At 40.4% G+C, this 27,085-nt stretch overlaps 1 protein-coding gene across 4 annotated transcripts in view; it reads right to left on the bottom strand.

Annotated features, from left to right (window-relative positions):
* Positions 1-27,085, bottom strand: part of LOC140464494 (ankyrin repeat and fibronectin type-III domain-containing protein 1-like) — a 924,898-nt gene that overhangs the window by 746,619 nt on the left and 151,194 nt on the right. Inside the window, exon 1 of one of the 4 annotated variants that reach the window (XM_072559621.1) lies at positions 21,435-21,531. The exons of the other annotated variants lie outside the window; for them this stretch is intronic. The gene's annotated coding sequence lies outside the window, so the exon portion shown is untranslated. Of the gene's footprint in view, positions 1-21,434; positions 21,532-27,085 lie in introns of those variants that run through there. 4 annotated transcript variants of the gene reach the window in all.

A 27,085-nucleotide genomic window follows, 5' to 3' on the forward strand; every position in this document is an offset into this window, starting at 1 on the left:
TATTCCTCAGTCTTAAGCCAAAACCCAGATCTCATTTTTTTTTATTTTGAATCTGCTAAAATTATCACCATTGCACATTAAAAAGATTTTTTTTCTTGAAGGGAAAGAGGAAGTTTTTTTTTAGTTTTCTTGAAAGCACATTGATACTGGAAGCAAAAACTATTGTGATTGTTAGTATCCAAGATTAAATTTTCGGTTTGCATGTTCATGGTAAAAAATAATGCCCACTATCAGTCTTAAAATGAGAAGGAATGAAATTTCTGCAAAATTTATCAAGTTGCTACAGAAACATTGTTTATTGACTTCATATACATTAATTGTTCCCGATCAAATCTTAGCTCACCAATATAAACAAGAAATAGTGGCAGAGTGGAAGAGAACTAATTATATGTCCAGGCAATGATTACAGAAATTTGACCAGTTATGAAGAAATTGTGGACAAAACTCAAAAAGATGCATCTGTTCCTTTTTTGTCAACATAGCTGAAAATAAGTGGCGTTGTCTTTCCTCTTTTCTGGCTTTCTTCAAGTTTACCTCAATCCTCATCTCAATATTAGCCAGCATCCAATTTGTCTTCTTTCTTACCCATATGATAAGAATCTATAGCACATGTTAATCATTACTATAACATGTAATAGATTTTGTTTTTCGTACTGTGAAAATAACTTATTTTCTTTGAAAGGTCAGAAAGTAATCTCTGAACAAAGTGAGTTCAAACATCATTTCCAAGAAATCATGTCTGTTCTGATGTTAACTGAGGGCAATAATGGACTAGTCAGATCCCAGAATGAAACCTGGCTTGCTAGATCCATGTCTCATTTTTGAAGTTGGTTACCATGGCAGCTGTTCATACAAAGCTGCAGGTGTTCTTTACCAAAATGTAAATTTATTCAACAAAATAAAAAAAGCATAGCAATATTTATGTATGTATGACAGATGTAAAGATCTTAACACAAATAACAAAACAAAGCTTCAACCTGTTTCTAATACTGCCATTTTACACATAACCAATTCCAGAGAGAAATATAACTTTTCACTTAACTATCTAATTTTTACTTTACTGACTCTTTGTAGTTAATTTTCCTTGGACTGTTGGGACAGTTTTACAAGTCCATTCAAAATCTGCTGGCATGAATCTTACACAATTCTGATGGCACACATTGTTTTACTTCGAACAAATTAAGACTTCTGGACAAACTCTGGAAACTGCAAGAACTAATAACACTTCAGTTAGGATGACTGTGTTCCCCAAATTAAAACTTGATTCTCTGCTTGGAGAAAACTGCGCACCCCACTGGACTGAACTCTTGATTCTACTGAACTAAAAGGAAGGCAAAAGCTAAATTAATGGTCTCTGGTCTGTTTAGGAACTCACTAATATTCCACCCATGCACACTACAGGTGTCCTGCAGGAACTTGAATTACATGCGTTGTTGAAATTGATGTATTCAAGTCACAGTTCCAAATAACTTTCTGAAGAGCTGCAAAGAAGTGTCTAGGCCATCAAAATTGGAAAGAGTCTGATGAGTAAAATACCTTACATTTAAGAAAAGATAATTCACTAGGGGTGGTGACGGAAAGAATATTGTTGGGTAAAAAGGTTGAATCTCTTGTTTTAACGTTTATGTTAAGATTTTTTATAAATAGCCATGTACATAATAGTTTTGTTGCTTTCATTTTATGCACTAAACTTGTATTCTTTTGTTCGCAGAACAGAACTTCAACAGCCTTACATGAATATGTTTAAGCAATGGATCACCACAATACCCATACAGCAAAAATAAACCTTCTGATCAATCAAGTCAGGTTCCAGTCTAAGATCTGACTTCTTCAGTGTTACAAACAGTTGGGATCATTACAAAGTAGTGTCACTTGGTGGAATAGATGTTCATGGAATCTGAGAAGGATCTGCAAATCTTTGAAAGAAACAAGTACATGGAGGCACTGGACATGGAACAGAAATGTTGCTGAGAAGCATAAAACATAGAATGGCCTTTCAAAATGGTTTTGAAGGATGTGAACACTTTTTTGAGACCAGAAAATGTAATGTTGCATAATTTGAAATGTTTTTAATTCAGAATATACAAACAGTCAGCAGAAAAATTGAAGGCAGAAAAGAAAGCAGAAAAAAGGATAAAATGCTTCAGGCTCATTTAAAATTAAAAGGAAAGTTGAAATTTAAATGTGACTGCTTGAATTTGCTAAAATTAATTTTGAAATGGAAAATGAATGATTTGGAGGGAAAAGAGAAAGCAAGAGAAGTGAGAAGTCTTAAGATAATGGACAAAGAAAAAAACAAAGAAAATAAAAAGAGCAGCAGAAAGGTAGTTTGAAGATAGGGAAAGTATTCTGCAATATAAGAAAGCTTAAACTGGAGGAAGAGAGAAAATTACAAAGAGAAATGGAATTTTAAAAACTTCATCTTCAAAGAGACAGCACTTGGACAACATGATTTGGAGAGACAGAAGTTTAGAGTAACGGAAGAATGAACAGGTTGTAACTGAGAGGTGAGTCTGACTCCAATGAGGGATTTGATTTAACAAGATACCTGCTTTTAGTCTCTAAATTTGTGGAACACTGTTGAAAACTATTTCATTTTTATTTAGAACATAGCTGGGAAGATGAATTGGCCAAAGGATATTTGGACCTTAATACTACAGTGTTTTTGACACAGCTGTGAAAATACACCCGTTTGTCAAAAGAACGACCTGCAGACTATGAAACTGTTAAAAAAGCAATAGTCAATATTTATGAGCTTGCCCCTGAAGCTTATAAATTAAAATTTAGTACCCTCAGAAAGAAACCTAATCTGACATTTCTAGCATGTTCATAAGAAGAAGAAATGCTATGGAATCAGTACTTTGATCATAGAAGTTAGAAAAATATTTTAAGACCATGAAGGCAGTCATATTTATGGTAGAATTTCAAGCATTCCAATGACCCTATAACTTACTTAGCTGCATGAAAGATCCAATAAACAGCAGTTCTGGCAAATATTTATGGTATCTTACATACAAATGGGAAACTGTGATATGAAGATCAACAATGTAATAGAAGGAATAGAAAATTCAGGAAGGGAAAAAAGTTTTACTTTTAAGGAACAAACAGAGGATTCCAAACTAATAAAGTCAAAAAAGTGCTGAAACCTAAATTTGATAAGAACATAACATGCTTGCATTATAAAAAAAATTAGGCACACAGAATCACAGAATTATTACAACTCAGAAGGATGCCATTCAGCCCATCCTGCACCCTTTCCATTAATACCAATCTCCTATCCTTTCCCCATATCCCTGTACACCATTTCTATCTAAATTATCATCCAATGCTCTCTTGAATGCATTAATGAAACCTGCCTCCTCATTTCCAGGCAGTGCATTCTTTACTCTAACAATTCGTTACATGAAAATGTTCTTTCTCACATTGCCCTTACTTCGCTTGCACATCACTTTAAATCTAGGCCATCTTATTCTTTATTTCTTTTATGACTGGGGACAGCTTCTTTTTACGTAATCTGTCCAGCCTCCTCATGATTTTGGAAGCCTCTTTTAAATCTTCTCTCATCCTTCTTTGCTCCAAGCAGAACAGTTCCAACTTCTTCAATCTATCTTAATCTATTTATACTAAGGCCAATTACAGCCCATCAAGTCTGCCCTGCCATCCAATCATGGCTGATAGGTTTCACAACCCATTCTCTTGCTTTCACCCTGTAACCCTTGATACTTTAGAACCTATCTATCTCGGTCTTAAATATACGTAATCACCTGGCCTCCGCAGCTTTCTGTGGCAATGAATTCCATAGATTCACCACTCTCTGACTGAAGAAGTTTTTCCTTATCTCCATTCTAACAGGGTTTTCCTTTACTCCAAGGCTATGTCCTCAAGCCCTAGTCTCTCCTACCAATGGAAAGATCTTCCCAACATCTACTTTGTCCGGGGCATTCAGTATTCTGTAAGTTTCAATTAGATCCCCCTCATCCTCCTAAACTCCATCAAGTATAGACCCAGAGTCCTCAAACATTCCTCATATGTTAAGCTTTTCATTCCTGGGACCATTCTCATGAACCTCCTCTAAACATGCTCCAGGGCCAGTACATCCGTCCTGAGATATGGGGTCTATAACTGCATACAATACCTCAAATGTGGTCTGATCAGAGCCTTATAGAGCCTCAGAAGTACACCTGTTTTTATATTCAGGTTCTCTCAACATAAATGCATCATTGCATTTGCCTTCCTAACTACTGATTAAACCTGTAAGTTTACCTTGACTAAAACTCCCAAGTTTCTTTGCACTTTAGACTTTTGAATTTTCTCCCCATTTAGAAAATAGCCCATACCTCTATTCTTCCTTCCAAAGTGACTGTCCTCATACTTTCCCACACTGTACTCTATCTGCCACTTCTTTCCCCGCTCTCCTAACGTGTCCAAATCCTTCCTTCTGCATTGTCCCCGCCTCCTCAATGCTACCTGTCCCTCTATCTATCTTTGTATTGTCTGAAAATGTAGCCAGAATGTCCTCAGTTCCTTCATCTAGATCGTTAATGCATAAAGTGAAAAGTTGTGGTCCCAACACTGAGCTTTGTCACCAGCTACAATCCTGAGAAGGACCCATTTATCCACACTCTCTGCTTTCTGCCAGACAGCCAAGCTTCTAACCATGCTAGCGACTTGTCTCTAACGCCATGCACCTTATCTAACTCAGTAGCCTCCTGTGCAGCACCTTATCAAAGACCTTCTTGAAGTCCAGATAGATAACATCCAATAGCTCTCCTTGGTCTGATCTGCTTGTTACTTCCTCAAAGAATTCTAACAGATTTGTCAGGTCTGACCTCCCTTGATGAAACTGTGCTGATTTTTTTCCCTATTTTACCATATACTTCCAAGTATTCAAAAATCTCATCCTTCACTACGGATCTGTAATTTTCCACCTTTTACTTTCCTCCATTTTTAAACGGGTGTCATGTTAGAGATTTTCCAGTCCTCTGGGACCCCTCCTGATTCTAGCAATTCCTGAAAGATCAGCACTAATGCCTCCATTATCTCTTCAGCTATATCCCTTAGAGCTCTATGGTGTAGTCCATCTGGTCCAGGTGATTTATCTACCTTCACACCATTTTTTTTAGCATCTTCTCCTTGGTGATGGCCACCATACTCAACTCTGCCCCCTTGTTCTCTTGAATATTCGGGATATTACTCGTGAAGACTGATGTGAAGTAATTATTCAAGTCCATGCCATTTTCTTGTTCCCCACTACTAATTCTCCAGCGTCATTTTCCAATGGCCCAATGTCTACTTTTGCCTCTCTTTTGCCCTTTATATATCTAAAGAAACTATTACATTCTTCCTTGATATTACTGGCCAGCTTTCCCTCACATTTAATCTTCTTCCTTCTTAATTTTTTTTGTTGCCCTCTGTTGGTTTTTATAAGCTTCCCAATCCTCTGGTTTCCTACTACCCTTCGCCACATTGTATGCTTTCTCTTTTACTTTTATGCTATACCTGACTTCAACCATAGTTGCCTCATCCTCCCTGTACTATGTTTCTTTTCCCTCCAGATAAATCTCTTCTGTGTCTCCTGAATTACTCTTAGAAACTCCTGCCACTGCTTTTCCACTGTCTTTCTTGCTAGGCTCCTCCCCCAGTCAATTCTATCCAGCTCCTCCCTCATGCCTCCATCATTACCCTTATTCAGCTGTAATACCGTTACCTCGGATTCTATCTTCTCCCTCTCAAATTGCAGAGTAAATTCAATCATATTATGATCACTGCCTCCTAAGGGTTCCTTCACCTTAAGCTCCCTTATCATGTCTGCCTCATTGCACAACATTATATCCAGTATTGCCTGTTCCCTAGTGGACTCCACCACAAGCTGCTCCAAGACATTCCACAAATTCTATTTCTTGTAAGGCACTACCAACTTGATTTTCTCAGTCCACCTGCATATTGAAATCCCCCATGATCACTGCCTTTCCTACACATCTTTTCTATCTGGTGTATCTTGCGCCACATCTCCTGACTACTATTTGGAGGCCTGTGCATAACTCCAACCATGCTTTTTTTTCCTCTTTGCAGTTCCTCAATTCTACCCACACAGATTCTGCACCATCTGACCGTACTTTGTTTTTTACCATTGATTTAATTTCATTTCTTACTAATAAGGCAATCCTTCTCCCTCTGTCAATCTGCCTGTCTTTTTGATAGGATGTATATCCTTGAATATTTAGCTCCCAGTCCTGATCCATGTGTGACTGCTGTGTTGGAAACACCTAAGGAATCCTCAGAAAAGGAATTCAACAGGAAAGGAAATGTGCAATAAAAGGTTAACAGAAATGAAAGTGGACCATATTTGCTTCGAATTTTTTTTGTGTTATCACACAAAGATAGACAGCCAAACCATATTATATTTCTGTTGTCACCACACAATAAAATTAAAAGCTTTAAAGATCCTCAAAATTGACCCCAATGATTCTTAACTAGACTTTGAATAACCAATCCCAGACTCTATGAATGATCAGTTCCAGACATTGGTTTGTACCTAAAACAAAAGACTTTGCAATTTATTCACAACATAACAAAGTAACTTTAGCAGAGCAAAAATTAAACAACGTAATCTAACTGATCTATGTTTCAAACACACCAGACCCTGTTTTCAGCCCCATTCACACAATAGGCAGACAGATAAATACAGCTAAGGGAAAAATAAAAGTGGTTTTCACAATGTGTTGTTCCATAGGCATAGGTGATCATTTCTTGGTTGATTATATGAAGTTGTCAAATATGTTATGAAGATGTGGGTGCACTGTACCTTTAAGAAAGTTAAAAGATAGTCAAACTACCTGACAGCACCAAGTGTTCTGAATAAAATAGTGTAACAATTGGTTAGCTGGTTGCCTGGAGACAATAATAAATTTGAATTCAACCAATCAGTTTAAATTATACCACGAAATACCAACCTCCAATCAAGTTTGAATTGAGTATATTGACAATCTTAAAAGCTAATGATACAATCCGATGCTTTGGAGGTATAAGACCAGGGAAAATTGAACAATTGGGAGGAGAACTGTCAAGCCACTAACATGTAAAGACTGCCTGAAAAATAGCTCTCTTATCGATCAGTAACCTGTGAAGCAGAATACCCAAGATGACGCAAAGAAGACATGAATAAGAGAACTAAAGCAGCCTGGTTTTGAGATAAGAAGTTTTATTTTGTAAATCTTAATCAGGATTTTTATCAGACCAATATTGTAGAGGGGAAAGCAAAAGATAGATTCAAGGAAGGATAGTTGTAAATAGTTGTTCGTTAATTATTCCATTATACTTTAAGAAATAAAGTTGTTAATTTTTACTTTAAATAGTTCTTGGCCTCTCAAATTTTCATAGATTACTGAGAGGATAAATGTTTTTGTGTTGCTGGTTTAAATTAAGCAGGAGGATTTACCCCATGTCATAACAATTAGGATCACTGAAATAACTGCACAGAGGCGGTGTCCCATCATCAAGTCACCCTTAATTACTAGAGCACAGTACACTGTCTACAGCCAGCTATCTCGGAATCAGTCCTCAACTGAAGAGATTATAATGTCTTAGTTTTTTTTTCTTTCCAGACATTCCCTGATTGTCCCAGGTTAACAGTAACACACTGACTGTGGCCCAGCCAGCATAGAGTCTGTCTGCAGTTATATTTTTTTCTTATGTTTATTTTTCCACAGCACCCCTGTCATATGTGCGTAGGTGTGAGACACAGTGAAAGACAACAGGTATACAAATCTTTATTCGATTTCCACTACTAGGAAGAAAGGAAACACCTAGGTGGCCAAGGAGAAGCAGTGCTCTTCTCAACAAATAGCTCTCCTGGTTATATTTTTCTTTCGCCCAGAACCTATGTCGTGTGTGCACGTATAGGACACAGTGAAGAACAACAGGTGTACAAATCTTTATTCAGTTCCCAGTCTCTTAATTTTATATAGGATTTTTTTTTCCCCTCTTTCTTACCCCCACACTACCACCTAACTGCAGTAGTGCTAATATTTTCCCCAGCACCCATATTGTGTGTGTGTAGGTGTGAGACAGTAAAAGACAGCAGGTGTACAAATCTTCGTTCAGTTGCCACCACCAGGAAGAAAAGGAAACACCAGGGTGGCCAGTGATAAGCAGTGCCCTTCTCATCAAAGGGCAATGCTGCATGATCAAAAAAGTGAAGGCAAGGGTAGAGATTAAATCAAAATAGAGTTGAGGGGGAAATAAAGCACTCCCCTGTATAGTGCCCACTTCTCTGGACAGCTCAAGGGAGTTGATGGACACCCCATGCTCCTTCTCCAGGAACATCCAGGCTAGTCTCCTGGTTATAATATTTTATTAAACAAATTACAAAAACAGTTTACAAAAAACATTTACAGCTGTACACAAGAGACAGCAATTTTACAAGGGAGAGGAGCAGCAAAGCTAGGCACCAAACCCTACCATTCAACCATTTTACAGGGAGAGGAGGACAAACCTCAAATCCCAGTTCCACATATGACAAGGCAGTGACAATGACATTTGTACAAAAGAAAACTAATCCAGTTACATACAATGCAGACAATAAAGACCCAGCAAGCCTTCGCCCCTCCCACCTTCCAGCCACTCTAAGGCAGCCCGCCCCTACCCACCTTCTGCCTCTTGGTCCACCCCATGCCCCTTCCAGTTCTCGGTCTGCCCAGACACCTTTTGACCACCTAGAGGACGGCCTGCCCCGGGTGACAGCAGTCAGGATAGCCTACCCACCTTCTGGCTTCACTAACCACCCTCAGCACCTTTCGACCACCTCTGGGGCAGCCCACCCCAGAACCTGCCCAGGGTGACGCACTGAGGATGGCTACCCGCCTTCTGGCTCGGTCAGCCCCTACGCACCATTGGGCTCTCACCCATCCTGATGCACCTCCAGCCAGTGGGCTATCCTGGCACACCTTCTGGTCACCTCTAGGACAGCCCGTCCCTTTCCCTGGGACGACAGCGTGCAAGGTAGCCAAGCCTTCCAGATCTCAGCCCTCCCCTACGCGCCTTCTGGCTCTCGGCTGCCCCAACACCTTTCGACCACCTCCACGACAGCCCATCCCGATTACCCCTTCTCAGGAAGACAGCATGCAGAATGGCCTACCCACCATGTGGCTCTCAGAGAGACTGGCACCAGGGTGGCCTACCCACCCTCCGGCTTTTGGGACAGCCTACCAACCTTCAGGTTCACAGGATGGCCTACTCACCCTCCGCTCTCGGGGTGACAGCTTTCAGGACGACCCATGAGCCTCCCAGCTCACGGTAAGGCCTGCCAGACCCAGAGACACACAAGACAGTGCAAGTGATAGCCCCAGGAAACACCACAACACAGTTAATTACCAAAAAACAGTCCTTTCTGGTACACAGTCCAAATCTATGCAATCTTCAACATATTGAATCCATTTCTAGGAAGAGTCCACTCCAGTATGCAATGTGCAATGTCAAAGAGTCCACTCCAAACTGCAGAGTCTGTTGCTAAAAACACAGTCCGCAACCAAGGGCAGAGTCCACTCCTGAAGGCAGGAAATGCACACCCCACAGCACACAGGTGTTCAGTCGCCATGGAATCCTGGCCCAATCTTGGAAAACCAGGCCCACTCACAGGAACATAGTACAGGTGCAGTTAACTCACAGGGGTTTGGTCCACTTCTGAAGGAAAGGTCTGCTGCCAAACTCCAGGATACAGCAACTACTCACCTCCCAGCACACACACAGGTGTTCAATCTTCAGAGGCCCAGTCCCAGGGCTAGGCCTCCCCACAGGAACAGCTCCTCTGGTAAAATGTAGGTCTTCCACAAGGGCTCAGTCAAAACACCAAAAAGTGAAGACACATACAAAAAAGAAAACTAGAGTCCAAGGGCTAAGCCCCACCACAAAATTAACATTTTTCTCCCTTTTTTTGAGAAAAGGACAGAGTAACACACAGGCTGTAACCAGCCAGTGAAACAACAATCCCCTAATGAGAACTGAGTTATACCTGAAACACATTATGTGCATCAAGAGTTTAACAATCAGTCCTCACTAAGAGGAATGCCAGTTAACAAACTGGCTAAATAATTCAGTGATCAGGTTTCCCCCTCCAAAAAAAGAGAAGCAGAAACTAACAATAACATGTTAGCTATAGTACCAGCCAGCATAGAGTCAGTCCCCTAAATCAAGCAGACTCTGAATCTCCTGTTTATATCAGTCAGCCAGAGCTTTCCTGATTGGGCCAGGTTAACAACCATAATCAAGAACTTCATAGTTAATGAGATCCTCCTGGTTCCAATTACTACAGTCAACTTTATAGTTCACTTAGATAAAGGCAGTTAAACTTAGTTTTCTATTCTCTGAGCTTCTAAGAGCTGCTCACAAGAGGTAAGACAGGAATCTATCAAATCTTAATGCTGTAGTATCAACATTGAGATTTATTTTCTCAGAAAGTACAGCCCAAAACCCAGTTCAAACTCTGACCACTCCATGACAGACTGGCCATCTCCTTCACATGGTCACAATTACCATCCAACATCTGCCATGTGCTTTAGCATAAGACTTTTCCAGACTTGTTGGAACCAATTCCCAGGCACTGACCTCATTACTATCCAACTTTTGTTATCTGTTTAAACATTATGTTCTTCCCCGATGAAGAATTATCTTCTGAACCTTGATCAGAAACAGTCTGCAGTTAACTTCCAGATCTCACCGCATGAATTAAACAGAAGTTTGTTTAGTCTGTTTTCCTTTTAACGCAAGAAACTACCTATAATCCAAGAATCACCTTTAGCTCAGTTTCCCAGTTATAAACCAAAATTAATAAAATAAAAATTATTAAAATCTGCAAAAGTTCTAACATTAAGAAGGAAGTGACAGCTCAGGACAGTCAAGAAAACTCTTTCTCAATTAGTGATAAAAAGCATCAGACAACTGGAGGTTGTGAATATGTTATTTCAAAGAGAGAGATTTTCCTTATTCATCTAATCTAGGAGGTTGTGTTGTGTGGCACTACAACCATGCTAAATTGGACAGACTTCAAACAGATCTAGCAACTCAAGACTGGGCGTATAAAGCTCTGTAGACCATCAACAGCAGCAGAATTGTACCCCAGCATAATCTGCAACCTCATGGCCTGACAAATACCCCACTTAACCATTTTCATCAAGCCAAAGCATCAACAGCACTCAATGCACAGTACGGGACGGCATGACTAGAGCAGTGCTGGAAAAGTAAAGCACGTCAGGCAGCATCCAAGGAGCAGGATGGCATGCCAGAGCAGCACTAGGTAAACCTAAAAATGAGGTGTCAACCTGCTGAAGCCACCAAACAGGACTACTTGCATTCCAAACAGCGTAAGCAGCAAGAGATAGACATAGCTAAGTGAGCCCAAAACCAACTAATCACAAACTCTGCAGTCCTACCACATCCACTCATGTATGGTAATGGACAACTAAAAAACTCATTGGTGGAGGAGGAGGCTCCATAAATATCCCTCCCCTCAATGATAGAAAAGTCCAATACATCAGAGTAAAAGTTAAAGTTGAAGCACGCGACGCAAACTTCACCCAGAATATCTGAGTGGATGATTCATCTCAGCCTCCTCGAGTGGCCCCAGCATCACAGATGCCAGCCTTCAGCCAATTCTATTCACTCCACATGATGTCAAGGAACAACTGGAAGTAATTGATACAGTAAAAGAAATAGAACCTGACAAAATTCTGGCAATAGCACTGAAGATTTGTGTTCCAAAACCAGCCGCAACCCTAGCTGAGCTGTCACCACACATACAACACCGGCATCGAGCCAACAAGGTGGAAAATTGCCCATTATGACCTGCACATAAAAAGCAGGACAAATCCAGTCTAGTCAAATCAGGCTAGTAATTGTTTAAAGCCAAACTTATTGAGTTAAAGTCAGAATTAGGGTTAAATGTGGGTTAAGTCAAAGATAAGTACAGTGGGTTAAATGAAGTGAGTTAAAGTTGAAGTTAAGTTAGATGAAGTAAGAAGTAAAAGTTGTAAAGAATGCTTGCTTTATATTGAGTGGTAGTACCTAAAGAGTTAAATAAAGAGGAGTTTGTTTTAAGTTGTAGCTGGTTCCTTTTATCAAGAAGCCCTAGCAAAATTGGAATAAATGGGAATCATTCTCTGGTGGTTGAAGTCATACCTGGCACAGAGGAAGGTGGTTGTGGCTGTTGGAGGTCAATCACCTCAGCTCCAGAACACCACTGTAGGACATTCTCAGGGTCGTAAGTTCAGCCCTATCAACTTCAGCTGCTTTATCCATCACCTTCTCCCCATCATGAGGTCAAAAGTGGGACATGTGGATGTTTGCCAATGATTACATCAATGTTCAGCATAATTCATGACTCCTCAGGTATTGAAGCAGCACATGTTCAAATGCAACAAGATCTGGACAATATCTAAGCTTGGGTTGAAAAGTAGCAAGTAACATTAACACCATATTGATCTCCTGCAATGATCATCTCCAATAAGAGACAATCTAAACCGACCCTTGATATTCTATGGTGTTAACATCAATAAATGCCCCACTATCAACATCCAGAGGGTTACCATTGACCAGGAACTCAACTCGACTCACCACATAAACACAGTAGCTACAAAAGCAGGTCAGAGGCAAGGAATACTGTGGCAAGTAGCTCACACCCTGGCTCCCCAAATTATGTCCACTATCTACAAGGCACAAGTCAGGAGTATAATGGAATATTTCCCACTTACCTGAATGGATGCAACTCCAACATTTAAGAAACTTGACATCAGCCAGGACAAAGCATCCACATGATTGACATTACATCCACAATCATCCATCCCTCCACCAACAATGCTCAGCAGAGTAAGTGTATACAAGATATATAATTCACCAAAGATCCTTGGACAGCACCTTCCAAACCTACTACCACTTCCATTTAGAAGGACATGGGCAGCATGTGCATGGGAACATGACCATCTGCAAGTTCTCCTTTCAGCAATTCACCATTCTGGCTTGGAGATATATCACTGTTCATTCACTGTTACTGGGTCAAAATCCCAAATTCCTTCCCTCAGACTATTGTAGGTTCACCGACAGCACATGGACTGTAGCATTTCAAGACGACAGCTCACCACTATATTCACAAGGGCAACTAGGAACAGGTAATAAATCAGGCTAGCCTGTAATGCAAATGCCCCATGAGTGAATAAAAAAAATTCCTAGTAAACTTAAAACACCAGAGATTAAGGTTAACGAGAAAAAAAACTAGCCATTTGTATACAGAAGTGGCTCAAAAGTAGAAGACCGAGTGTGGTATTGGAGGGTTGCTTTTCAGAGTGGAGGCATCTGACCAGCGGTATGCCATAAAGATCAGCACTGGGTCCACAGCTTTCCATCATTTATGTAAATGATTTGAATGTGAACATAGGAGGTAGAGTTAGTTTGCAGATGACATCAAAATTGAAGGTATAGTGGACAGCAAAGACGGTTACCTCAGAGTACAACAGGATCTTGATCAGTTGCAGGTAGGTAGGCTAGTGAAGAAGGTATTTGCTTTTATTGGTTGGTTCATTGAGTATAGGAGTTGGGAAGTCAGGTTGCAGCTGTACAGGACATTGCTTAGGTCACTTTCGTAACACTGCATGCAATTCTGATCTCCCTGCTATAGGAAGGATGTTGTGAAATTTGAAAGGGTTTATAAAAGATTTACAAGGATGTAGCCAGGGTTAGAGGGTTTGAGCTATAGGGAGAGGCTGGGGCTATTTTCCATGGAATGTCTGAGGCTGAGGGGTGACCTTATAGAGATTTATGAAATCATGAGGGGCATGGATAGGGTAAATAAATAAGGTCTTTTCCCAGGGGTTAGAAAGTCCAAAACTAGAGGTAACAGGTTTAAGGTGAGATGGGAAAGATCTAAAAGGGACTTAACCTTTCCATTCAGAGGTGCGTGTAAGGAATGAGCTGCCAAAGGAAGTGGTGGAAGCTAGTACAATTACATTTAAAAGGCAGTTGGATTGGTATATAGATAGGAAGGGTTTAGAGGGATATGTGCCAAATGCTGATAATGGGACTAGATTTATTTGGCATATCTAGTCAGCATGAACGATTTGGAGTAAAGGGTCTGTTTTCATGCTGTACATCTTTGTGACTCTATTCGGGTTGCACCAACAGCGACACAGGTACTAACATCCATATTGATGTAAAGGGGGAAAGAGTATTGTGTGTTTCTGTAAGTATGGTGGACTGTCACTTTAAGAGTACAATCAATATAATGATGATGTAATCAGCCATTTTGGGTCGAAACAGGTTCACCTAACCTTGCTACCTGTAGAGTAAACATTTCCATACAAAAGTTCCTCTGTTTAAGCTTTGGCCTTCTGGTCCTTCTTGGAATGTAACACTCCTGAACATTTACCACAATGGGATTCAGAACTCAAGTCCCTAAAACATTAATTGGGTCTCTGGATTAATAGCTAAGCAATAATACCACGAGACCATCACCTCCCCTTCATTAGGGAGCAATATTTAAACCAAACTCAAAGACTACACTTTTAACCTATGTGTCACATTTCTAAGTGAAACTAATGAAAGCTGAGTTGGCCAAAAGGCCTTTGAAAAGTGCTCAACAAACAATGAAAAGGCAAGCAGATTACAAAGACAAAAGCTTGGAATTTTGCTGCTGGAGACAAAGTTATTATGTAAAGATTATATAATTTTGTTTTCTAAAAGCAAGTAACCTGACAGACATTGTAAGTACTGTTACACAGCAATTTGTTCAAGTCATAGTGGAAGCTCGGTTTTATAGATAAACTGCAGCCAAGGATGTGTATGTATAGAGCTTTCGCTGGCAACAGGTAGCTGACTGGTCTGTGGACTAGTGACCAGTTATTGATAACAAACATCTCCTGCCCACCAGCAACAATATCATTGGCACCCAGACAGCTTAGAGGTATGAATGTATGGACAGAAACAATCATATCTCCCATGAAGGCAGGAGACATCGCTTTTCACTGGAGTGAAAAAGCATTTCAAACCAAGATGGCCAATTTGTTTCCCCTTTCCAGCTGCTGTATTCTGACTTTTAATTGATAAGTCAAAGATCTTTGTCAGCATAAATCAGACTCTCTGTGTCTCCACCAAATGAAAGTAGCTGAAAAAGCAAGTATGAGAAGCAGCCTTCTTATCAGGGCAAGAATCATCTCAGCAAACCTTGAGATGGACAAAGTTCACTGAATTGCCTTCTTTGTCTTTCCCTCTGAGCATAACTTCCATTTTTTTTTCCTATCTGTGTTATCCGTATTTACGTGTCAAGGGAAATCTTATAAGGAATTAGAGTTTTAACCAGTAAAATTAGACTCTATTTAATTGTTATAGGTGTTATTGTTAAGTACAGAAACCTAGTCTGTTCTTTCTGTCAACCAGGATCTAACAGGCCAGCAAGTTGTGGAAGTTTACACACTTATATAAAAATCTTTAAACTTTGTGATTCTTTTCGACTCAAGGAACAATGGACTTGATTTCCATCATGCCACCACAGAGAGGTATAACAAGTACCCACCTCTGTGGAACCATTAAAAACAAGGTTCACTGGACCTTACCAAATCAAAAAGAACTTCATGATGTGAATTATACAACATCTATGCTATGCTAATACGTTAAAATCAAAAAAATGACAAAGAGGGCCATTAACAATAGTGAAAGAAATAGGGTGCAATGAAAAATATCAGAACAACAAGAATCAATCAGAAATTCAAGCGTTGACCTTTTAGGAATCAGATTGTTTGAAGGAAAGTGTTTAAAAATGCTAATTCCCAGAAATCTATTGAAGGGACTTACAAAAGAGACTTGCAAAAGCTATTGCAAACTCAAAATTGACTTGTACAAATTGACCAATAAAAGACATCTTTGGTAATATATAATGTTATATAGGGCATGTGTTACCCACAAAACAACATCTTGACAGACTAAACCCAGAGGGATTAGCTTAAATGAGGGAAGAGGCTAAGTTTATGATGGACAGTGATATTAATGAACCAAGAGACAGTAAAACAATGATATTACTGAAGCAAGTCATTGTAGTTAGAACTCACTTATCGTAAAGATGTTGAAATTAGATGAATCACAGAGAATGTCCATCGACTATCACAAGGACAAACAAGGAACAAGGACAGATTTATATCTAACGCTATGTTTGGAAGATTGTTTTAAAGTGACAACCATGATTTATTATAAAAATTTACTTGTTAAAAGGTATTGGCAAGTTCTATTGACTGGTATTGCTAAAGAAATAGCAGCTTTTATAAAACAGGATGTACTGAATGAATATCCAACTGTTGGAATGAATAACCAACATATTCATGAACAAGCTTATCACAGGATTATGCAACTATATTGCCTGCATTGATGATTTGGTTGTTTTCAGTCAAATTTAGGTAGAAAATTAACTTCACTTGAACAAACTGTTTGATAAATTACAAACAGATAATATGGTCATAAATTTGCCTAAAGGTGAATTTGCTAAAGCAAAACACCACATGGAACAAGGCCACATAGCACCGAAAGAAGCAAAATAAAGAACTATCTGGGACTTTCTAAAGACAAAAATGCAAAAATATACAAATTGACAAGAATGAACTTATAGAAGTTTGTTTCAAATTTCAGTACTGCAGTGATTCATTCAATAAGGTTATTGAAGAAAGGTAAGAAATTTGAATGGACAAAATAAGACAATTTTAAAGCTACACTACTACCACACCAGTTTTGCCAGCACTGAATTATGAGAAGCCATTTAATTTGGCAGATGATTCTAATGATCTTAGCATTGGTACAGGGGTAACCCAAGTTGCAGCATAAATATTTATTTAATAATATATCTGGATAATTGTTTCAGATCATCTTGTAATTAAAACAAAAAGCGTAAAGCTGTTGAACTCAACTCATTATGTGTCCAGGTAAAATGTGCATTAGTACAGAAACCTCCTCTATAATTAAGTGAATAAAACTCTAAGAGTTTGACATCACATTGACTCTTTGTCTTTCTTCAGCTTCCCAGTCCATATTTCAATGTTATATACTGCCTGGTTCCCTTTGTTGAATTGATTTGTAAGGGTGTCATCAATTTGGATGTATTCTCAGACATTTAAAGCACAGCAAGAAGCTATTCAGCCCATTCTGTCCATGCCAATCAACAAAGATCTCATTACACTAATTCCATTTTCCAGCTCTTGATACCTGGAAGCTTTGGCAACACAAGTGAACATCTAAATATTGCTTAAATATTACAAGAGTTTATGATTCAACCACTCTTTCAGGCAGTGTGTCCCAGACACACTCCACTTTCTGGATGAAAAAGTATTCACCTCAATTCTCCTCTTCAACATTTGCTTGTTGTCTTAAATCTATGCCACCTTGTTATTAACCCCTCTACTAATGGAAAAAGTGCCTTCCCATACACCAAATGTCTCTCATCATCTTATACACATCTATTAGGTTCCTTCTTGATCTTTGTTGTTCCAACGGAACCAACTCCAACTTATCCAATCTTTCCTCATAGCTCAGACCTTCCAGCCGAGCCAAATCCTGGTACATCTCCTCTGTGCTTTCACTAATGAAATCACATTTTTCCTGTAAAGTGATGACCAGAACTGTATGCAGTACTCAGGTTCTGGCCCAACCAGTATTTTACACAGTTCCGGCATAACCTTTCTGTTCTTGTATTGTGTGCCTCAGCTAATAAAGATGGTATCCCATACACCATCTTGGCTGTGTTATGCGCCTGCCTTGCCATCTTCAGGGATCATTGAATATACACACCAACGTGTTATCCCTTGTTTTGCTAACCCTTGCCAAGTGCATTACCTGCCATTTCTGAGTTTACCATCTACCACTGCTCTGCTTATCCACAGTCTAATGTTATCTTCCTCACTATTTGCCACCCTAACAATTTTCATGACATTCACAAACTTCTCAATTATACCCCTTACATTTAAGAGTGTAACAAATGGTGCTATGGACCAGACAGATCTCCAAAATATATTATGGTGATAGCCTAGACCCTAAAACTTTTATTTTTTTTAAAAGGTAAGTGTAAAGCATTATGTTCTGGATCTGATCCAGTTGGTTTAACACTTAGCATTAATCAAAACTTATTTTATTCTTACAACATAAAATACAACGAAAAGAAGAATTGGCATAACTTTATTCTACTGAAATCCTTAATAAGATGATGTATTATTTAACCGTTAATTGTCAGCTCTGCCAATACAGGCAGCATCCCATAAACACAACCTTGGCAAAAGCATTTCAGCAATACAGTTATTATTCTCACATGCTGTCTCTCTCCAAAAGAAAGAAACACTGAAAGAAACAATCTGCCATTTTGGATTTTTTAAGACGGAGCCTCTCTGTCTAAGACTTTTCTGTAGCAGCAGAGAACTTAAGCTTTCAGTTCCAGCAGCCAGCAAAACCTTACTCAACTGGAAGCAAAACTAAAGTCTTCTAGGTCTGTGTGGATCTAGGCAATTTCCATAATATACTTTAGAGATCTGGTCCGGTCTATAACACCACTTTTAACACTTTTGAATGTAGTGGGTATATTTGAGAAGTGTGTGGATGGTATGAAAATTGTTAGGGTGGTAAATAGTGAGGAAAACAATTTTAGACTGCAGTAGGCTGGTCAAGTGGACACAGCAGTGGCAAATGAAATTAACCCAGAAAAGCTGAACCCAGCCCACTCATGATTCTCTTGCCTCACTTTAAAATAAAATACCCAGACAGAACTCATAGACATTTACCAACTGCCTGTCTGAAGAAGACATTTTCAACATCACTGTTTTAACACCCCTATGCATGAGAAACAGGACAAAGTGCAGTGCTTTAAGTCACAGTATCATCACAGTGGCAAATGGCCCTTTAGCCCATTGTGTAAAATACAAATCATTAATGTACACCACAAACAGAAAGGGCCCCAGCATTGAGCCCTGTGAAGCCCCACTGGAAACAAACTTTCAGTCACAGAAACATCCCTCTATTTTCAACTTCTGCTTTCAGCCTGGCAGTCAATTTTAGATTCAATATGCCTCCTTACCTTTGAGCCCACGGCTCTTACGTTCTTAGTCAGCTTGCAATGAGGAACCTTATCAAAAGCCTTGCTAAGGTCCATTTAATGCATTATCCTTATTAACACTCCAGCTATATTCCCAAAAACTTTGATCAAATATGTCTTAACAAAGTCATTCTGACTATGCCTGATAGAATCACATCTTTCCAAGTGCAGATATATTCTGTCCCTTAGAATTATTTATAATCACTTCTCGAATCCCAAGATCAGATGGACTGGCTTGTAATTTCCTGGAATTAAATCTCTTTTTTTTAAAATAATGGAACATTAGCACACAAACAACCAATGTCATGTTTCACGAATGACCCAAAACTTTTTGAAATATTCAGGTACAATAAATCAATTGATCGTAGTAATCATAAAGTTAAAAGTTTTATGCTATAAATGGCTACTTATTAAATATCCTTAAAGATGACAAAAATATTTCTTCCATACTTTAAGGACACACAGGAACCAAAAACATTAAACAACAGAGAACCCAATCTTTATAAGAAACATTCAATAATATTTGCATGTTAAAAGCACATTGCATTCTGTGAAATTGATTCAATTATTTTTCAGAAGAAAAAACAACTCTACATAATTAGATTGACCAGATTTAGATTATTTACAGGTAATTGTAATTGACAAAGTGACAAAGTACACCTTGCAAAGTGCCAGAATTATTGACTTGTGTCAATGGAGATGCCCTCTCTCTCCAATCTTTGAAAATATTAAATAAAAACAGGTCAAGCCAAGCCACCATTTTAACTGAACTGACATCTTTTGGGATAGGCTGCCAACTTTAATAAGACAGTAACCACTTAACTAGGTTGCTACACATAAAATTCAGGTGGAAGTCCCACTGCTCATCAGTCAATGCTGGGCAAATATAGTAAACTTTTGACCATAGGTGCCATTGAGGAGAAGCTAGATACACATGTGAATGTGAATGGAAGAGAAGCCTTGTAAAAAGATTTAAATTAAGAAGAGTGATAGGACGCTCCTGTGCCAAAGGTCACTACTATTGTCTTTGTTGGGCGTAATGGCCTATTTCAGTACTGTCCATTTTATATCATTGTGAATGCATTTATGATATTAAACTTCAGCAAGTATACAATAATTGACCTGAGAGTGCTTGATATCAGCATTAGCTACCTGCAGCAGGAAGTCCTCAGTTCCCTTGGATCAACTTTCCTTGTAGGTCCAGGAAGAATGTGTATGAAAATAATGATGTTTCATTTCTCTCCTTGTTTTTACATTTTCCAACAGTTTTTTCCAATTCCCTCAGATAAAGTCAAATTTGCTTCTATTTTCCAAATGCAAACCAGTTCCCCCAACGGACTGCCAAAGGAATTTACTAAACCTTCTCTAATGTACTGGCATATCACAGCACATGCTACAACTTATGGCAAAAATCAAACATAATCAATGCACTTTTCAGGAAATAATACATTTCCCTTTTCCTTTTTTTAAAAGATGTAATTGAAAAGCTTCTTGAATCACTTCAGTGGTTGCTGAGTGGTTTGATGAAACCAATTTTCCATGTGTTATCCTAAATCATATGTTAAACCAATAACAAATCTTAATTTTTATCACTATCATCAGTTGACACCTCTTCTTGCCCCAAGAACAAAGTATATCAATATTTTACCACATAATTCATTAATGATAAGATGCACACAAGGAAATAGTGAGGGACTGCATCTGAATACAATGAACTAATTAAAATACCATGATCATGAAAGAACAAAATATGCAAGTTAAACTGAAAGTCACAGCTATGCTGTAGAACAGGATAAATAAAGCCTGTAAAATTATGTTATAGTCATGATCTCTGATCTCATTGAAGCATATACAGGTATTTAGGGTTTTATGCTAAAGAGGCAATGTCTTTAAAATATTTATTTACCTTTTTTTTGCCTGCCAGACACTCAATGCAATAATGCAGTTTACGACAAGATGTTTTGTAAATCTGTCAACAAATAACTGACATCGTCATTTAATGACAAAAGTAAAAACAAATGTTCGTCCCATCAAATGAAAAATGTCCCTTTAAAGTCCAGTAAATTATTTACCTAGTCTATTTTTCATCTTGCTGAGCTCTCAAAATAAACCAAGTCTGCCAGACAATCCAAGGATGCTTTGCAGGGTTTAATTACAGGTACTGTACTCATCTTTACCCATTCTGCCTTGCACCTACTTCTCCAGTTGCTCAGTGTATCGCAATAATAAGCATCTCTCTTAAAAATAGGAATGCAAGGGCTGCAGCACGAGAAATTACTGCATTCCGACTATAACTGAAGGATTTGTCTGGATTCATTCTGGAAGCTCTCTGTACCTGGTCTCGGAGGTCCCACAGCCGCAACTGCCGCTGCTTCTGGAATCCCTCCTGGTAACTCCCAAATCAGCTCTTGATCTCCGATGCTGGAAGTAATCGGTTAGTTTCCCAAAAGTGGACATCGCTGAGGTGCTCACACTGCGTGTCTTTCAGGTCACAGGGACATCGAAACCAACTGAGTTCTGCCTCTATTTCGTATGTGCAATTCAATACAATCCCTTCAGTGACCACCAATACATTCAGATCGAAAGCCAGTCTATATCGTTGAAGACATACAAAATAAAAGAGATCGACTTCAGAAAGCAGGTCATCTGATGTTGACTGCAGCTGCTGGAGAGATGAATAAAGCTCACAGTGAAAGCTCTATTCAGCCGCAAGTCTCTCAAATGCTTCGGCACAGTCTCCATTCATGTACAGCCTGGTCACATGCAAAGATCTTTTTCAGCATCCACACATAAAAAATAAATAAAATTGCTGCAAGATACATCTGGCTACAGTGTAGTCCCAGAGCACACTCCTACCATTCTCCTTATTTTGCCGGCTTCTCATCGAATCAAATCGCTTCTGCAAAGATTATAGGTATTTCCTCCACCCCTCAAAGACCCATTAATATTTAATGGAATTAAAACAAGACTGGAGCTGATGCAATGCAATAAAAATGATTAGCTGTAACTGATCGTTCATCAATTTCCAATCAATGGAGGGGTCCATCCAAACTGAAATGCTAATCGGACTTGACTGGGTTTAATTTCGAATTAAATGCGCTTTAAGGCTTGGGATCTGCTGGAGACACAGAACAATTTAAAGAAAATTCCAGCTGTCTTTTTTCACCTACCGAAGGATAAGGTTTTGTGAAATTCTGGAAGTTGCAAAATCAACCCAAAATGTTCTGTTGATTAGTGTCTGCCATAAAGAATCATGCAGCATATGCTCTTCCCTCTCTCCAAATCTGAGGCTCCAACAGGCACAAATGTATGGAGTTCGATGGGAACTTGTCCAATTGGCATCACTCATGTGTAAGCCTTAAGAATCAATGCTGGCAGAGTTTTGACCATTTTGGGCAGTGCATCCAGGTTGGATCCTGTCCTCAGTTAACATTCTTGTATGTTCACTTTTCAACAAGAATGACGAGGTTCAGATGAAGTGTGTTGCTTTAAATTATTAAATCCAATCTTAGCCAGTGTCAATAGTTCTAACTGTAGTGATCCATTGGTGTTTATTAGTACAACTCTGCACAGACTGTAAGGCTGGATTTCTCCCTCAGGCTTACAGACCCTAATGTTGAAACAAAATTTACTGCAGTCCTTGAAGTGGAAGCTAAGCTGCAAGCCCTTCTACCCTCCACTCAATCAGAGGTATGCAGGAAAATACTAGGATCTCCATCACCCACCATCTTTCACAATCATATGCCTCCAAATCATTAACATCCCATCACGCACATACACAACCATCCCCACACCCCAACACCCACTGGTCACATTTGAATTCACCTGAGCCTATTTAGTTCTGCTCAATAACCCAAATATGCCTTTCAATATCCTAGAGCAATACTTGTATTTTGGAAATACACTCTCTGAAAATTAGTTTTATTGTACTGGAAAGATGGCAAATAAAAAGAAGTTTATAGAAAAAATGGAGAACTGCTTGCTTTCAGATAATCCCTGGAGGTAGCATTCAAGGGGTAATAGTTGTCAGCTCTGGCTGGGTACAAGCCAACTTGGAAAATGACTCTTCTAAGATGTTCAGTAAAGATGTCAGAGTAGGTGGATAAAGTTTCTGTCAAGAATGCGGTGCGAGGAAAGCACAGCAGGTCAGGCAGCATTCGAGAAGCAGGTAAATTGACAATTCGGGCAAAAGTCCTTCATCAGATTCCTCGGATGCTGTCTGACCTGCTGTGCTTTTCCAGCACCAGACTCTTGACTCTAATCTCCAGCATCTGTGGTACTCACTTTTGCCTGGATAATGTTTCTGTGATGAGGAAGTTGATTTGCCTCATATGTGTATAACTTTTAACCCTACAGTGAGCTTTACCAAAGTTAATGCCTAGTTCCCAGCATTCTGGTTTGTATGATAGAACATGAGAAATTGGAGCAGGAATGTATCATGTGGCCAGCCTGCAATCCCAGCCGATAGTGAGACGTCTGATCTGCCTCAACTCCACTTTCCCCCTGAGTCCCTACATCATTTGATTTCTTAAAGGAACAAAAATCTATCCAAGCCTTGAATATTTTCAATATTACAATATCCACAGCCCTCTGGGTTAAAGAATTCCCATTACTTATGAGTTTCTGATTGTGACAATTTTCTTTATCTTAGTATTTAATGATAAACTCCTTATTCTGTGTCTGGAAAATGGCCCAGATTCCCCAGCCCAATGAAGCAGGTACTCACCATTTATCCTGCAAGACCCTTCAGACTCTTGAATTTTTCAATGAGATCATTGTGCGATTTTCTAAACTTCAGCGATTACAGGCCAATTTATTCAGCTTCTCATCACAGAATAACCCTCTCACTCTAGGAACCAATCTAGTGAACCATTGAGGCAGCTACATAATTCTTTAAATATGGTGATGAAGAGTTACATTCTCCAGTGGGCTTTGGAAAATGTAGCCAATGCATTCGTATGTCTTCCAAAATGTACACCTGTCTCATATAGGACTCTGCCTGGGAATTTACTCTTTTCATACAGGGCTTGGTTCATAACACATTCTGCAAGCAGCATAGAGCTCGTGAGGACAGAGTCAGAAAGCAGGAAGGTCTAGTTCAATTCTCCAACACAGCAAGTTCCCATTGCTACTTAAAGGTCTCATAGACTTTGTCCCCTCAACATATCACCTCCCTCCTCCCCCCACCCTATCCACCACCATACCAGTCCAAATGTATCCAATTTAGCAACTCACTCAATATGCAATATGTAAAGTCATCAGGAGACATGCAACGGTAATGGGAATTATTATGAAGCCAGTGTAAAATTAAACTTCCACCTACTAAAACTCTGAAATCAAACATAATAATTATTATTGGAAAGAAAACAATAATAACTCCAGTGCAAACCAAATATAATTATTTAAATGCAAACCAAAAATGAGGTTTTCACAAAACAAAAACTGCAGCAAAGGCACATTCTGTTACTCTTCTTGAGATCTTTATTTGAAGGCAGGTCTGACCTGCAGTACCATAACATCCATCACAAGGAAGGCAAGGAAAAGGACCTCCAAATCACTTCCCACCAGAATAGGGATAAATCCCTGTGCTGTTGACAACAATCTGATCCTCTCTTGGATCAATGGACTCTGCTGAGCTGAGCCGTTATAGCTTTCTAAAACCAGCCAAGCATTCATAACAGCTGCAGTGTCATAGCAAATATTCTAACCATGTTGTCTGAAACTGACAGAACAGAATGGTGCCTCATTTCTAGAACCCGTCAGGACTTTCTTATTACACTTTTCATGTAATATTGCACTTACTTCAATGGAATAAGAATGGAAAACATGACAACACTAACAAAAAAGTGATCAGTTTCATGGACAACCTACTTTGTAGGACAGATTCGAATGGTAGTGACTGTAATGAGGCCAGCCAGTTGGATCTTGTAGAAGATGAGTTCCCTGTTTGAGACTGTTAACTGAATCCAATCAGGGAGACCTAACTGACAAAAATAAACAGGACTATTCCACCAACAGGTCGAGGCACCGGGCCATGGAGGGGGTCGTTAGGGCAACTGCCTGCCCCTCTTCCACGGTTACGTTAGAGCTCGGGTGTCCTTGGAGAAGGAGCACGCGGTGTCCACCAACACCCTGGAGTCGTTCAGGGAGAGGTGGGCGCCGCAGGGAGTGGAGTGTATTATTTCCCCGTCCAACTCTATTTTGATTTAGTCCCTACCCTCCCCTCCACTGTTTTGCTCACACAGCATTGCAGTTTGATGAGAAGGGCAGTGCTTGTCACTGGCCACTCGGGTGTTTTCCTATCTTCCTGGTGGTGTAAATTGAATAAAGATTTGTGCACTTTGTGTCTTTCACTGTGTCTCACATCTGCACACACACACACCATGGGTGCTGGGGAAAAAAATAAGCACTACCGCACTTAGGCGGTAGTGTGGGGGTTAAATTAAAAAAAAGAAAAAAAAAAGAAAAAAAAGGGGAAAAAAAGGAAAAAAAAATAAACAGGACTATTCCATCAACAGGTCGAGGCACCGGGCCATGGAGGGGGTCGTTAGGGCGAATGCCTGCCCCTCTTCCACGGTTACGTTAGAGCTCAGGTGTCCTTGGAGAAGGAGCACGCGGTGTCCACCAACACCCTGGAGTCGTTCAGGGAGAGGTGGGCGCCGCAGGGAGTGGAGTGCATCATTTCTCCCTCCAACTCTATTTTGATTTAGTCCCTACCCTCCCCTTCACTGTTTTGATCACACAGCATTGCCCTGTGGTTTGAAGGGCAGTGCTTGTCACTGGCCACTCGGGTGTTTTTCCTATCTTCCTGGTGGTGGAAATTGAATAAAGATTTGTGCACTTTGTGTCTTTCACTGTGTCTCACATCTACACACACACACACACCATGGGTGCTGGGGAATAAAAATAAACACTACCGCACTTAGGCGGTAGTGTGGGGGTTAAAAAAAAAGAAAAAAAGAAAACAGGAGGAAAAAAAAATAAACAGGACTATTCCATCAACAGGTCGAGGCACCGGGCCATGGAGGGGGTCGTTAGGGCCGACTGCCTGCCCCTCTTCCACGGTTACGTTAGAGCTCGGGTGTCCTTGGAGAAGGAGCACGCGGTGTCCACTAACACCCTGGAGTTGTGGCTGGCCAGTTGGGTGTTTTGCTGATCTTGAGAAATTGGATCAATGTGTGACTGTGTGTGTGCACACATGCAAGGACTGTCCCTGTTGCTGCTTGGGGCCTGCCTCACTGCTGCTGCCTGGGACTTGCCTTGGGGCCCCTCCCCAGGACCTCCACCACCGCTGCTGCTGCTGTTGCCTGAGGAGAGGCCTGCCTCCACTGCTGCTGCTGCCTGAGGCCTGCCTCCACCATCGCTGCCTGGGACTCGCCTTGGGGCCCCTCCCCAGGACCTCCACCACCACTGCTGCTGCTGTTGCCTGAGGCCCACCTCCACCGCTGCTGCCTTGGGCTCGATTGTGGGGCTGCCTGGGACTTTCCTTGGGGACCCTCACCAACAGGCCTGCCCCCCCCACCACTGCTGTGAATGGAGGAACTGCCCGGGACTTACTAGAGGCCTGCCTCTGCTGCTGCCTGAGGCCTGCCTCCACCACTGCTGCCTGGGACTCAATTTTGGGGCTGCCTGGGACTTGCCTTGGGGACCCTCCCCAACAGGCCTGCCCCCCCCAACTGCTGTGAATAAGGGCCTGCCCAGGACTTGCCAGAGGCCTGCCTCCACTGCTGCTGCTGCTGCCTGAGGCCTGCCTCCACCACCGCTGCCTGGGACTCGCCTTGAGCCCCTCCCTACAACCTCTGCCACATGAGTCACCTCACCCGCAGATCTGGCGGGGTGGCTATCCTGTTGGCCCCGCATTTTCAGCCAGAGATCTTGGGGGTCAGGGAGCCAGTGCCAGGCCATTTGCTTCACCTGACGGTTCGGCTGGGGGGCGCGGTGCTTCACTTGGTGAACGTATACGCTCCCCTGGCCGGGCCGAGACAG

The sequence above is a fragment of the Chiloscyllium punctatum genome, chromosome 40, assembly GCF_047496795.1.
Source record: "Chiloscyllium punctatum isolate Juve2018m chromosome 40, sChiPun1.3, whole genome shotgun sequence".
NCBI lineage: Eukaryota > Metazoa > Chordata > Chondrichthyes > Orectolobiformes > Hemiscylliidae > Chiloscyllium > Chiloscyllium punctatum.